Raw genomic sequence first — 15071 nt, forward strand, 5'->3', positions numbered from 1 at the left:
CTTTTGACACATGCAAAAGTATATAAGCTTTAGGTATAATTATGGTGTGAACATATATGTCTATGTATAATAGAGAAAGAAATTATGCCTGAAGAAAGTAAATTTTGAGGCAATACAAATGGATCTCTGATATTATATTATCAACTGTTTTTGGAAGGAGCCTGGGAAGTAGTCTATACACAGTAGAAAGACATGGGAGAAAAATGCTGACAACTCTACATAGCACTGTCTTTGGCAATATTATACTTTTGAGGAGCAGGGAGAAGCAGGAAGCAATTTAATTCAAAATCTGTTGGAGCTGTTGTAACCTAGGCCAACTCCGAAGAAAGCAAATAAAATAATTTATTTTAGCTCCTAGTGCAAACTCCCTTCTAATTCAATAATGACTTCAGCAGGATAGGTAGATCAGCTTTAATATACCTATACTTGACACTATGGTTTCAGGTGGGTCCCTTAGAGGTACATGTATTAAAACCTAGGTTTCACAGGCAGGTGCTTTTATCGGATGTTACATATTTGGAGAGATGGGCCTGTGTCAGGGACTTAGGTCCCTAAAGTGGGCTCTTAAAGATGAATGTGTGACTGAAGGCTCTTTATCTTTTTCTTTTGCTTCTTGGCTTATCATGTGATCAATCTGATCTGCCACATACTCCCCACCGTTATCATCCAGCATGCCTCCCAGAGTTTCAAAGCAATGGGTATGCTTGGATTTATACTAGAACCTCAAAAAACATGAGTCAAAATAAATATTTTCTCTTTATAAGTTAATTATCTCAGAAAAGTTATTACAGTGATGAAAAGTACATTTGAAAAATGTTTACTTGCTCTGACCATGCCTGAAATATCCTAGGTAGGATTTTTAACCATGAATGTCAGACTGCTGACCTTTGCATCATATTAAAATGTATACTCTGAGTCCGTAGGTCAAGGATCATGCCCAAGGTTCTATGTTTTTAAAAAGTTGCCAGATGTTGCTGGTGATACTGTTTAAGAGACAATACATTAAATGACAAGAATCTAGAGCAAACTGGCTTAACGTATCACTTTTATTTACCTACCAGGACTTACCTTGTAAGATTTCAAATTCTGTTTTTTTTTTTTTTGTAATACTTTGGCAGCTGATACTAATTTTCTTTTGAAGATAGAATTTACAGAAGTACATACACTTCTGCCCAGGATTGTTTCTCTATTTGCACGTGTGTGTGTGTGTGTGTGTGATTATAATATTGTTATCATGATGAAGGCTTCCAAAAAACAGAAACACAGGAGGAATGTCACCAACGATTAAAGCTGCAGGGGTCTTCTGATCCAGTCAGTAAAATTCTAAATATTGGTTGGCTTATTATTTTAATCACAAAAGCCAAAAATTTTTCATCTTCTTTTCTCTATTTATTTAATTTGTGTATTCATTCAGTTAGCCAATGAAAATATTTTTTCTGATTCTACCAATTTTATATGATCTATTTATCTGCATGTAACATAATGTCTTAGAAATTTGGATGAGAGGGACACCTAAAGTGCCCAGGTTCTAGGAATAGTGTCTGACTCCAATTTTTATTTGAACAACCTTCACTTGCCATCATTTTTATCTCTCATTGAGTGTTTCATTTTCACTTCTTCTCTGACTACCTACATCAATATCAAAGAATTGGTATTTTAAAATCCTCCTTCTAAGATTTATTAACCTTTACACATTCTTCTTGACCTCCTAAATTGCTTGGCCACTGGTATTATCACATTGACAATTTTGAGTGAAAAGTTGTTCCATCGATAGGCCTTTTATTTAGAAACACATACCATTTACATTACATATTAGCTGACTGAACAGAAAATAGAAATAACTTAGGTATATATTGTTACCATTTTATAAATAATAAATTTATAGCAGAGAAAGATTGAGTAAATGTTTCAGTGATGTACAGATTGTGTTCTGTGATTAGAATTTGATTTTCAGTTTATCATTCTTCCTATTTATCCAGATATGTTGATTTAATTACAAGTAAAATAAAAAATATTATGTATTATAAGTTGTAAAATTTATTGGAGAAATTATATGAAGGTAGCAAAAAACATCAAAAGTGATCTGGAGCTGGAGCCAAGAAAAAGTACAAGGCTTCACCAGATGTCTCAACCCTAGGAGTGGCATTACAAATTTAGTCTTATTTGAGTACATTCTGACATTCTTTACTGGAGTAGAGCCCAGCTCCATTATTCTTATGTCCAAGGCTCATGTTCATTCTGCTGTGTCAGGCTGGAAAGAAGTCATGATAACACAGCCAAACAGAATCAGAGTCCAGAATAGAACACCAAGTTCCAGTGGATAAATGGAGTATCAATCAAAGGGCAGAATACATGGAAGTACAAATGACAATCTCATTGAGCATTTGTTTAGTGTTATATTGGATTGTATTTTGGCATCTTAACTCTAGTATCAATGCTTTACATTATTTTCCTTGGACTTTCGATGCTGAAAGTCTGAAAAAAGATGATCAAATATTATCTAGTCAGAATGTTCTAATTTGAAGTCTGCCAATATAAGGATTCTGTATAAATTTTAAAAAGGCTGATGAGAAATAGAATCCATTATTTTCTTGCATCACAGGCAGATACAAGAATAGAAAACATGAACATTTTCATGGATCTCAAAAGTTCCTGTAAATCACAAAAGTTTTCCCAAAAGTTTTGTAAGCATCTAATTTATTGTATTAAATCCTTTCCTGATAAAAATTGTAGTGTTTTAGGTTTTCCTAACTGACCAAGTACTAATGTAAAGATTTTGCCAGGCATCTGCTAAGATATATGCAGACTTTCCCTCTTTTGGTTATCCCATTACATCTATAATAGTGGAGGTGTCCTTCCTTCCTTCCTTCCTTTCTTTCTTTCTTTCTTTCTTTCTTTCTTTCTTTCTTTCTTCCTTTCTCTTTCTTTCTTTCTTTCTTTCTTTCTTTCTTCCTCTTTCTTTCTTTCTTTCTTTCTTTCTTTCTTACTTTCTTTCTTTCTTTCGTGGTACTGGGGTTCCTGGAAATTCTTCTACCTCCGGGCTATACTCCCAGACCTATTTTTATACACTTTTTTTAAATTTGAAAACAGGGTATCTTAAGCCAGCGTGGCTGGCTTTGAACCTGTGCGATCCTTCTGTCTCCACCTCCCAAGCAAGGGGATTACAAGCATGCACCACTATGCCCGGCTACAGGTGTCATTTCTATTTTAGAAATAGAAGGCTTAACTAAATTGTCCAGGATTACTGAACAACTAATTTTAAGAGTCTATGTCTTAGTCCATTTTTGTCACTATAATAGAATACTTGAATCTTGACATTTATAAAGAAAAAAACATTTAAAGTTCTGAATGTCCTAAATTATAGTACCAGCATCTGCTCGGCTTTAGGTAACTGTCTTGTGATAGAACATATGAAAAAGGAGCAGAAGAAATAATTACATGTAGAGATAACCTGCTATCTCAATAAAAATGTTAATTTATTAATGACAGAGATATTTACAAAACCTAAACATATCCCAGTAGGCCCAACTTCTTTAAAAGTCCTACCAACTCTTAATACTGTCACCCAGGGAAACAAGTATTCAATACACAAACCTTTGGGAAGACAAGCCACATGTAAACTATAGCATCCCAGATTACAATACTGACTACATATTCTTTACTAGTATTCAATATTGTGCATGAGAATAATAATATGTATGTGAGAAAAATGAGTGATTACAGGCACTCCATAAGAATGCTCATAAGTTATTAATTGTTCTCAAGGAGCAGAGGGCAAACACTGACACAGTCACTTGAGCTGAATTTTTTATTTATTTTTGGTGCATTGTAGTCATACATCATAATATGGTACAAGATATTTGTGCATACATGCACAAATCACTCATTTAGCATTTTCCCAATTCTCACCCTATTCCCTCTCCCCGCGTCATGTTTGGCTTAGTGATTGACTTTGAGTTATTTGTAAATATGCATTATGTGCATTAGGGGATTTCCCTCTACCTCCCTCCCCTCACCCTTAGTGAGGTTGCCTTATTTGATAATCTATGGTTTGTCCTTCATAGTCTATAATTTCTCCTATGACCCTATTTTTTTCTCCCTAGGTTATCTATAATATTGAGATCATCCAGTATTTAACATTTTGTGACTAACTAAACTTCCTTAGCATAATGTTCTTCAGTTCCATTCATTTCCCCAGAAATGATGTAGTTTTCATATTGTGACTGAGTAAAATTATCATTGTGTACATAACCCACAGTTTTGACATCCATTTATCTGTTGATGGAAATTTTGGCTAGTTCCATAGTTTGGAAATTATGAAATGTGTGGCTATGAACATAAATATGCATGCATTAGTTTGGCAGTTTAGTTTTCATTCTTTTGGGTAGATGCCTGTAAGTGGTATTGCTGGTTTATATGGTAGGTTCATTCCCATTCGTCTGAGTATACTACATACTGTTTTCCAAAGTGGTTTCAAAAATTTGCAATATCACAATATACTAGAAATCTCACTTCTACATATCTGCACCACCATTTGTTATTATATGTATTGTGAATGATTGTCTTTCTAATTAGAGTTAGGTAAAATTTCAGGGTAGTTTTGATTTTCATCTCTCTGACAGCTAATGATATTGAACAATTTTCATGCCTTTATTGTTCATTTATTTTTTTTTATTTTGTGAAGTGTATATATAGTTCACTTGCCCATTTTTGATTTGAGGTTCTTGATAGTTTCTTTTGCTGTATTGAAGCTCTTAAATTTAATGAAATCTCATGGATTGATCCTCCTTTTAATTTCTTGTGCTTTTGGTATCTTGTTGAGAAAGATTTTACTCTTACAGGTATGTTGACTTCTTGGACCTATGCCCTTCTCAAGGAACTGAAAGGTCTGTGTTCTGAGTTCCATGTCTTTGAACCACTTATCATTGAGTCTTGTACAGGAAAAGAAAGTGGGGTTTATGTCCAATTTTTCATTGTATGTATTTGACCCCTTTGTCAAAAGTCAATAGGCTGTAAGTGTGAGGACTTGTTTGAGAGACTTCCATTCTGCTCCATTGGTCTATGTTTTTATTTTTGTTTCAGTACCATGCTGTTATTATTACTATGGCTTTGTAGTATAATTTGAGGTCAGGCATTGTGATACTGGCTGAATAGATCTTGTTGTTGAAAACAACTTTAACTATTCTGGGTTTTTTGTTGTTTCAAATAAATTTAAAGACTAATGTTTCTATGTCTGTGAGGAATTACCTTGGTAAATTAATGGGTATTGCATTGAATCTGTAGATCACTTTGGGAGGAATGGACATTTTGATGATATTTATTCTGCTGATCCAAGAGCATGGAATATCCATCTCCTAAGGTCTTCAATTTATTTTTTAAATGTTTTATAATTTTCTTGTAGAAATATTTTATCTTGTTGGTTAGGTTTATTCCTAAGTATTTTAATTTTTGTGGGATATCATGAATGAAAGTATTTCTTGATATTTTTGTAGTGGATTTATGACTGGCATAAAGGAAAGCAAATGATTTTTTAAGATTTATTGTGTATACAGACATTTACTGAGTTTGTTGATCAATTGTATAAGCCTTTTGGTTGAGTTTTTGGGTCTTCTTAGTAGAGAATCATGACATCTGCAAATAGGAATAGTTTTAGTATTTCTTTTTCTAGTTAATGCCTTTTATTTTATTTTCTTCCATTATTGTTCTGGTCATAATCTCAAGTAGTATATTGAAAAGAAGTGCTTATAATGTATAATAGATAATGGTAGTTTTGTTTCTGTTTTTATGGGAATTATTGCAGCTATTCATTTAATATAATGTTGGTTGTAGAATAATTGTATATTGCCTTAATGTTAAGGTATTTTTATTTTATTCTGATTATCTGCACTGCTTTAAGCTTAAATGGGTATTTGATTTTGTCAAATGGTTTTTGAATGTCTATCATAATGGTCATGTATTTTTTTGGTTCTTATTATATGATTAATTTCATAGATTATTTTATATGTCAAAAAAGCCTTGCATTCCTGGGAGGAAACCTATTTTGTCTTGGTGTATGGTTTTTTATATGATTTTGAATGTATGTTAATATTTTGTTTAGAAGTTTTGCCTCAGTGTTAGTCAAAGGTATAGTCCTACAGTTTTCTTGAACAATTTTTCTTTGATTTTTATATTAATGTGATGTTGACTTTGCAGGGTATATTTGGAAAAGTCCTGTTTCTATGTATTTTATGAAATAGATTGAGGAGTATTGGGATTAGTTCTTCCATAAAGGTTTCATATAATTACCTTGTAAAAATACAACAAAAATAAGTAATAAATGCCCAAACAAGAAAAACAATACTTTCCAACAAAGAAACAACTAGAAAAGAATAACAAAAACTACTTGAAACAGAAATTAAAAATAAAAAATAGAAATTAAAAATCATCACCCAATAATTATACTGTATATTAATGGCCTTAAGTTACCTATAAAAGGAAAAAAATTGCAAAATAGATTTAAAAATTATCTAGGATTTCAAAATGGCGACTGAAGGACACAGCACTTCTCAGTAGCTGAAACAAATAAAGTTCACCTAATTAGAAAGCAGTGTCTTAATTAACAAATAAATACATCCCAGGAACCAAAACAGATCCAGGTACCTCGACGGAAACCCTGAATTCGAAGAAGAACAAAGATCGGGCACCAGACCAGCGGCAGATACAATCGGGCCGCCCGCCCCACTAGCGGGCTGCGCGGGTTGCCTGCTTGCCCAAACTGCATTCCCGAGCCCTGACTGATACCACTGTAGCAAGAAAATCCGAGACTGAAAACGGTCATAGAGCCTCATCTTAAACAGCGAGCAGCACCCACGTCAGAACCATGTGTGCGCAACAGAGACGAGATCACAGCAGCACAGAGACTCCCACAGACGCCTGGACCAAGGAAGCCAGGTACCTGAGTGCATCCAGGGAAAGTGTGGGTCCTAGCATGTGCCCTGGGCCCAGCACTGGCCCAGGGCATCTTTCCCACGCTTCAGTTCCCAACACTGTCTGCGCCCCAGACCCCCGCTAGTAGCCAGTGCCTGTGCCATCCCGCCCCCTAAACTCGGAACTTACCTTGTGCACCTGTTCCCCGCTCCCCAATGGAGCCCAGGTACCTACCTTGCCGGTGGTCTCCTTTCCAGGCAGCAAAAGCTCTGTGCACCCATGAGATCTCCTCGGGCCACCAGCTTCTATGCCCTGCGGGAGGCAGAGATTGCCGGACACCACGCGACATTCACAGACTGAAAGTGAAAGAATGGAAAAGGATATACCATGCCATTGGTGACCAAAAATAAGCATGGGTAGCAACCCTGATATCCAACAAAACAGACTTTAAACTAAAACACATCAAAAGAGACAAATCAGGGCACTTCCTTTTGTTAAAAGGAACATTACACCAAGAAGATATAATGTAAATAAATATTTATGCCCCAAATGTGGGTGCAACCACATTTGTAAAACAAGTCCTTCTGGACATAAGATCCCAAATAGACCCAAATATAATAATTCCGGAAGACTTTAATACGCCTCTCACACCACTGGATCGATCTTCAAGGCAAAAGATGAGTAAAGACGCTTTAGAACTAAAGGAAACCAAAAACCAATTGGACCTAATAGACATTTTCATAATATTTCAACCAGGTAATACAAAATAAATATTCTTCTCAGCAGCCCATGGAACCTTCTCCAAAATAGACTACATCCTGGGACACAAAGAGAATACCAGAAATTCAAAAGATGTAATATAATTCCTTGCTTCTTTTCATACCACAATGGAATAAAAGTAGAAATGTACAACAGGAAACTCAAAGGATAGTATTCAAATACATGGAGAAAGAATGATACACTATTGAATGATGAATGGGTAAGAGCAGAAATTAGGGAAGAAATAAAGAAATTTATGGAAACAAATAAAAACAGGGACACACCCTACCAAAATCTATGGGACACTATGAAGGCAGTATTAAGAGGAAATTTTATTGCATTGAGTGCCCACATAAGAAGGACAGAGAACCAGCAAGTAAAGCACCTAATGGCACAACTCAAGGACCTAGAAACTCTGCAACAGTCTATTCCCAAAGCCAGAAGAAGGCAAGAAATCATTAAAATTAGAGCAGAAATAAATGAAATAGAGAACAACAAAAACAAAAAAAACAAAAAAATTTAAAAAAAAGTTGGTTCTTTGAAAAGATTAATAGAATTGATAAACCCCTGACCAACCTAAATAAAAGAAAAAGAGAATCACTCAAATTATCAAATTAGAAATGAAAAAGGAGATATCACCACAGATAATGAAGAAATTAAAAAGATTATCAGAAATTACTTTAAAAATGTATACTCCAATAGTCTTGAAACATGGAAGAAGAAATTGATAGATTTCTAAGCACAGTTAACCTTCCTACACACAGCCAAGAGGATATAGCAAGCCTAATCCAACCAATAGCAACCAAAGAAATAGAAACAGCAATAAAAATTCTTCCACCATAGAAAATCCCAGGCCAAGATGGGTTTCCAGCTGAATTTTACAAAACCTTCAGTGAACAACTAATACCAATACTTCATAACTTGTTCTGGGAAATTGAGAGAGATGGAACTCTCTCAAATTCCTTCATTAATCCCCAAACCAAATAAAGATACCTTGAGAAAGGAAAACTACAGACCTTAATGAACATAGATGCAAAAATTCTAAACAAAATACTAGCTATAAGCATTCAGAACTATTTGAAGAGAATAATACATCATGACCAAGTCGGTTTCATCCCAGAAAAACAAGGCTGGTTCAACATACGCACATCAATACATGTTATTCACCACATAAATAGAACCAAGAACAAAATCCACATCATCATAGTAATAGATGCTGAAACAGCATGCGACAAAATCCAACACCAATTTATGTTAAAAACACTGCAAAAAATTGGGAAAGAAGGAAAGTATTTCAAGCTCATTAAGGCAATATACTGTAAACCCAAAGCCAACATTATATTGAATGTGGAAAAACTGCAAGAATTTCTGCTAAAGTCAGGAACAAGACAAGGATGCCCACTATCACCACTCCTTTTCAATATAGTCCTTGAGACTTTTGCCACAGAAATAAGACAAGAGAAGGAAATCAAAGGAATTCACATAGGAAGAGAGGAATTAAAATTATTATTCGCAGATGACATGATCCTTTATCTGGAAGACCCAAAGAATTCAACCAAAAGACTTCTGGAGCTGATTGACAAATTCAGCAAAGTCGCAGGTTACAAAATCAACCTAAAGATATCAGTGGCTTTTCTTTATGCCAACAATGATTCCACAATGAAAGAAACAAAGAAAACAATTCCATTTCCTATAACCTCAAAACCAATAACATACCTAGGAATAAACCTAACAAAAGATGTAAAAGACCTCTACAACAAAAACTATAAAACATTAAAGAAAGAAATTGACGAAGACCTTGAAAGATGGAAAGACCTCCCATGCTCATGGATAGGCAGAATAAATATCATCAAAATGGCCATTCTGCCAAAACTGATCTATAGATTCAATAAAATTCCCATTAAAATACCAGCGGCATTCTTCAGAGACCTAGAAAAAGCAATCATGAACTTTATATAGAGAAAGAAAAGACTCAGAATAGCCAAAGCAATTCTCAGCAATAAGAAACATGCAGGAGGCATCACAATCCTAGACTTCAAATAATACTATAGAGCAATAGTAGTAAAAACAGCATGGTACTGGCACAATAACAGATATACTCACCAGTGGATTAGAATAGAAGATACAGAAACAAATCAACACACCTTTAGTCAATTAATCTTTGACAAAGGGTCCAAACTCATAATCTGGAGAAAAGACAGCCTATTCAACAAAGGGTGCTGGGAGAACTGGCTAACCATTTGTAAAAAGATGAATCTAAACCCCTATATCTCACCAAGCACAGGAATCAACTCAAGATGAATCAAGAAACTAGACGTGAGAATGTGATACTGGTAGAGGAGAGTATAGGTTCAACACTACAACATATTGGCACAGGCAGTAACTTTCTCAACAAAACCTCCAAAGCTCAATAAATTGAATCAATAATAAACAAGTGGGATAGCATCAAACTAAAAAGTTTCTTCTCATCAAAGGAAACTATCAATAACCTAAAGAGGAAGCCTAAAGAATGGGAAAAGATCTTTACCAGTCACAATTCTGATAGGGTGCTGATATCTAGAATATACAAAGAGCTCAAAAGACTCTACACTAGCAAAACAAACAACCCAATCAAGAAATGGGCAAATGAACTAAATAGACACTTCACAAAAGAAGAGATACAAAGGGCCAATAGATACATGAAAAGATGTTCTACATCACTGGCCATTAGGGAAATGCAAATCAAAACTACACTGAGATTCTATCTAACCCCAGTCAGAGTGGCAAGCATAAATAAATCAAATAACAACAAATGCTGGCAAGGATGTGGGGACAGAGAAACTCTTTTACACTGTTAGTGGGAATAAAAAATAGCTCAGCCACTATGGAGATCTGTGTGGAGATTCCTAAGAAAGGTGGGAATAGATCCACCATATGAACCAGCTATTCCACTCCTGGGTATCTTTCCAAAGGGGCTGAATTCAGAGAACTACAGCAACATATGGATACCTATGTTCATTGCAGCACAATTCCTAATAGCCAAAATATGGAACCAACCCAGATCTCCATCAACAGATAAATGGATAGCAAAACTTTGGGAAATACTCACAATGGAATTCAATTCAGCCATAAAGAAGAACAAAATTATATCATTTGCAAGAAGATGGAAAGCCCTGGAGAACATTATGTTGAGATGAGCCAAGCACAGAAGGAAACATGTGTACATATGTTCCCTCTAATATGCCCAAACTAGGAAACACAGAGGACACCAGATATTGGAGGGGAAATATCAGCAAAGTTTGAATGGAAAGATAGGAGAGGAGGAAGGCTGATCTTGATTAATGAGGGTCTACATCTGAATATGTGTAAAATTATGAATATGACATTGTTAACCTGGACAATCATTGGTGGGAGGGGGGAAGGTAAAATGGGGGCGGGGGGGAGAGGGCGCCAAATATAGTTTAAATGTATACCATTTATATTCAATAAAAAATTTGTTAAAAAATAAAAATAAAAGTTATCTAAATGTTGCCTGGAAGAAAACAAACCTTACAAGAAAAGATACTTACAAACTAAAGTTGAATGGCTGGATTAATGTAATCCATGCCAATGGAGATTAAAGATAAGGAGTAGCAACTATGACATCAGAGAAATTAGACTTAAAATATACACTCATCAGAAGAAATGAAACAAATCAGTTTTTACTAGTAAAAGAAACACTACGGCAAAAGGAAATAAGAATATTTAATATTTATGCCAAAAGAATAGGTGTAGCCACTTTCATAAAACAAACTCATTGTGACATTAAGTCACACATAGATCCCAGTACAATAATACTGGGAGACCCCAACACTCCTCTCACACTCTAGAATGATATTCTAGAGAAAAGGTCAGTAAAGATGTGTCACACCTAAAGAACACCATAATACAAATGGACCTATTAGACACAGAGAATTTTTCACCCAACTACAGCAGAGTTCACATTTTTCTCAGCTCTTCAAGGAACCTTTTCTGAAAGAGACCACATCTTGGTCCACAAAGTGAGCACTAGCAAATTCAAAAATTGTGACATACTCCCCTGTGTTTCAGACCACAATAGAACAAAAGTAGAAATCAACTACAAGAAGACCCTGAATAAAAGCATAACCATGTGGAGACTGAACACCACACCACTGAATGAGGAATTGTTCCTAGAAGAAATAAAGGGTAAAATTAAGAAATTTATAGAAATTATTAAAAATAGAGACACAGCATGTCAAAAAATTCTGAGACATCTTGAAGTTAGTATTAAGAGGAGAATTCATAGCACTGAGTGGCCACATAAGAACAGAAATCACCAAATAAATAAGCTAATGACATACTTGCAACATTTGAAAAACAGGAACTCTAACCCCAAAGTCAGTAAAAGACAGGAAATTATTAAAATCAGAGTAGAAATCTATGAAATAGAGAATAAAAATATAGAAAATCATCAAATGCAAAGTTGATTTCATATATATATGTATATATATATGACAGCAAAAAAGGAGAGATAATTATTCCAATTTACTAAAATAGATGAAAAAATGAGGTATTACAGCATGGAAATCCAGAGAATTATTAGAAACTACTTTGAAAAACTATAATCCAACAAAATGGAAAATCCAGAAGAAACTGACAACTTTTTAGATAAATACAACCTTCCTAAAGTAAGTGAAGAAAGTATAAAAATTTTAAACTAACCAATATCAATCAAAGAGTTTGAAGCAGAAATAAAATTCCTACAATCAAACCTGAGTAGAATTTTTTAAATTAAATTTTATAAATTTAATGCCCCACATTAAAAAATATCATACTTGAAACTCCTCCAGGGAATTGCAACTGAGGTTAATTAAACATATAAAATTTTTCAATAAACTTTTATGTTTTCCAGATGGATATAAAATTTTAGCGGAAAACCAATACTGAAGACCATAGATTTCCAAGTTTGGTATACCTCCCTTGGGGTATAACCAAGGGTGTTAGATTGATACTATGTGGGTATAGTAACCATATTTTGTGCAATTAAGGAGCACTTAATTCAAATTAAAGTGCAGTGGAAGTACCCAAGTGAGTGCTGAGTAATTTTTTGAAAACAAGCCATTAGCCAATAAATTTGTGAAACTATGTAATGATTTTAGTCATGATCTCCATCCCACTTTCCACTCTCACTCTGCAATATAGTGACAACTCAAAGGGCAATGTATGCCTTATTCAAATCCAGTTAAAGCATTGAGAATGGTTTTCAGTGAGAGAAAAGCAGTGGGCTGAACTGAGTAAGACTGGTGGCAGAGGATTCTCAAGCAGCAGCTTTTAAATAAATGCTGTTAAATAAAAATAAGTAAATAATAACTATTGATGAAATTTTACTTATTTTTGGAATATTGTCTGAGAATATATGCCTTTGACTTCTCCTCAGTAAGAACTAGTAATGTCTGTCTTTTTAGAAACTATTACTGCAGCATTGCAGTTAATCAGGATGAATGTGATAATTTAATGCATTTGATTAAAATGAGGCCTAGAACTTTAATATAATATTTTTGAGATACTTTCCAGAGATGCAAGCATGTTTCAAGTGACTCTTCATATAAAGTTACTTTATTTTACCAGAGTCAAAACATTTATATTTACAACCTATCTTTATTTTGGCTTCTGCCAAATTTCTAACTCTGTATTAGCAACCTGGTTTGTATCAATAAAGCTTTATCTCTATTCTTACAGCAACCTGTTATAGAACATTAGGGGCTAGAAAATAATCACTTTTTATATTATTAATTCTGCTTTCACATATTTTCATAGACAATGACATACTTCTTATCACTTATGCACTTTGGTAATAAATGTCTTCAAATATCAATTGAACATGTAGTATTTTCTATAGAAATGTTAAAGTTTGAGGGCTCAACACCCAACCAAATAGGTATGATATTCATGTTGCTTACTATACCATAAAATTGACATTGGCGTGGGAGAAGAAGAGATGTAAAATTCACATGATTTGAATGGAAAAAAATAATTCCAATCTAATACATAATTCTTTATTTAGTCTACCTAAACATATAATTCAATTTCAAATGTTTTAATTCATTAAAATTGTATGTAGAGTATTTACTATGTATATAGTAATTTTAACTAGATATGGACATACAAAACATTAGTCTCTGCCTTCAAATAGTTCAGTCTAGGATAAGATACACATAAAGAAAAATAAGTGGTAATGCACATTGTGAATCTTAACATAACTTCTCTTGGAGTGAGATCAGGGGCAACATTTTATTTTGTTCTTGGAAAATGAAAGCTTTGGCATGCTAAGGAGAACTCAAAATCAAAGTCTATACCACATTTTTTATGGTTATATTTATAGATTTCACTGATAAATCAGAGACATTCCACCATTATCCCTTAATAAGAACTCTATCCATTGCTTTCTTCTTTTCTTTCATTATTAGGTATTAAAGCCAGGGACACTCTACCAATGGGGTACATATATCAAAATACATTTTCTATCAAATGGCAAAATACATTTGGTCTTGAATTTTTTATGTTGTATCATACATATTAAAACCCAGATAAATAGAGGGGCCCTCTACAATTTGTATGGACCTACTATCAGCAGAGTTCATTACACTAACAATTGACTTCTTTTGAATTGGAAAGAGAAATAGAAAATAATTTAATAGGCCGGGCATGGTGGCGCACACTTGTAATCCCCGCGCTTGAGAGGCAGAGACAGGAGGATTGCGCAGGTTCGAAACCAGCCACACACGCTGGCGTAGGAGACCCTGTTTCCAAATAAAAATGTAAAAAAAAAATTAGGTCTGGGAGTGTAGCCCAGAGGTAGAAGGGCTTCCAGGAACCCCAGTACCACCACCAAAAAAGGGAAAATAATTTAATAGTATGAGACTTTAATATTATGACAAACAGATTACACTTTATCTGATATGAGTTATATGAAAATCATTTACAAAATATGTAGAAGGTAAAAATATTGCTGTCATTTTGAGTTATAGTCAAGCGCAAAGTCTGGCTCCATATATAACCTTGGAAATTTGCATTTTTGGTTGGGACACAGTATCCTTGAACCTAATTTCTCATTCAAATCGCATTTCCTGTGTTTATTTTTTAAATCATATTACTCTTCAAGTTATTTATGAACTAGGTAAGATTCGTAAAAGTTTTTTTGGCATATCAGAGGGGCAATAGTTTCAAATTGAATGTTGTAGTTAAAATGTCATGCTATTTTTTATCTTCATTTTGGGAGACAACTTCAGATAGTTATTTTGTTTTTTGAAACTTCATAAGCTCTTTTAAGAGAAATTACTACACATCATGTTATGGTAATTTAGAAGGAAACCATCAAAACCTTTTCATCTCTTGAATCAGTTTTCAAAAATATGACACACTGTCAT

This window comes from Muscardinus avellanarius, assembly GCF_963383645.1.
Source record: "Muscardinus avellanarius genome assembly, chromosome: X".
Taxonomy (NCBI): domain Eukaryota; kingdom Metazoa; phylum Chordata; class Mammalia; order Rodentia; family Gliridae; genus Muscardinus; species Muscardinus avellanarius.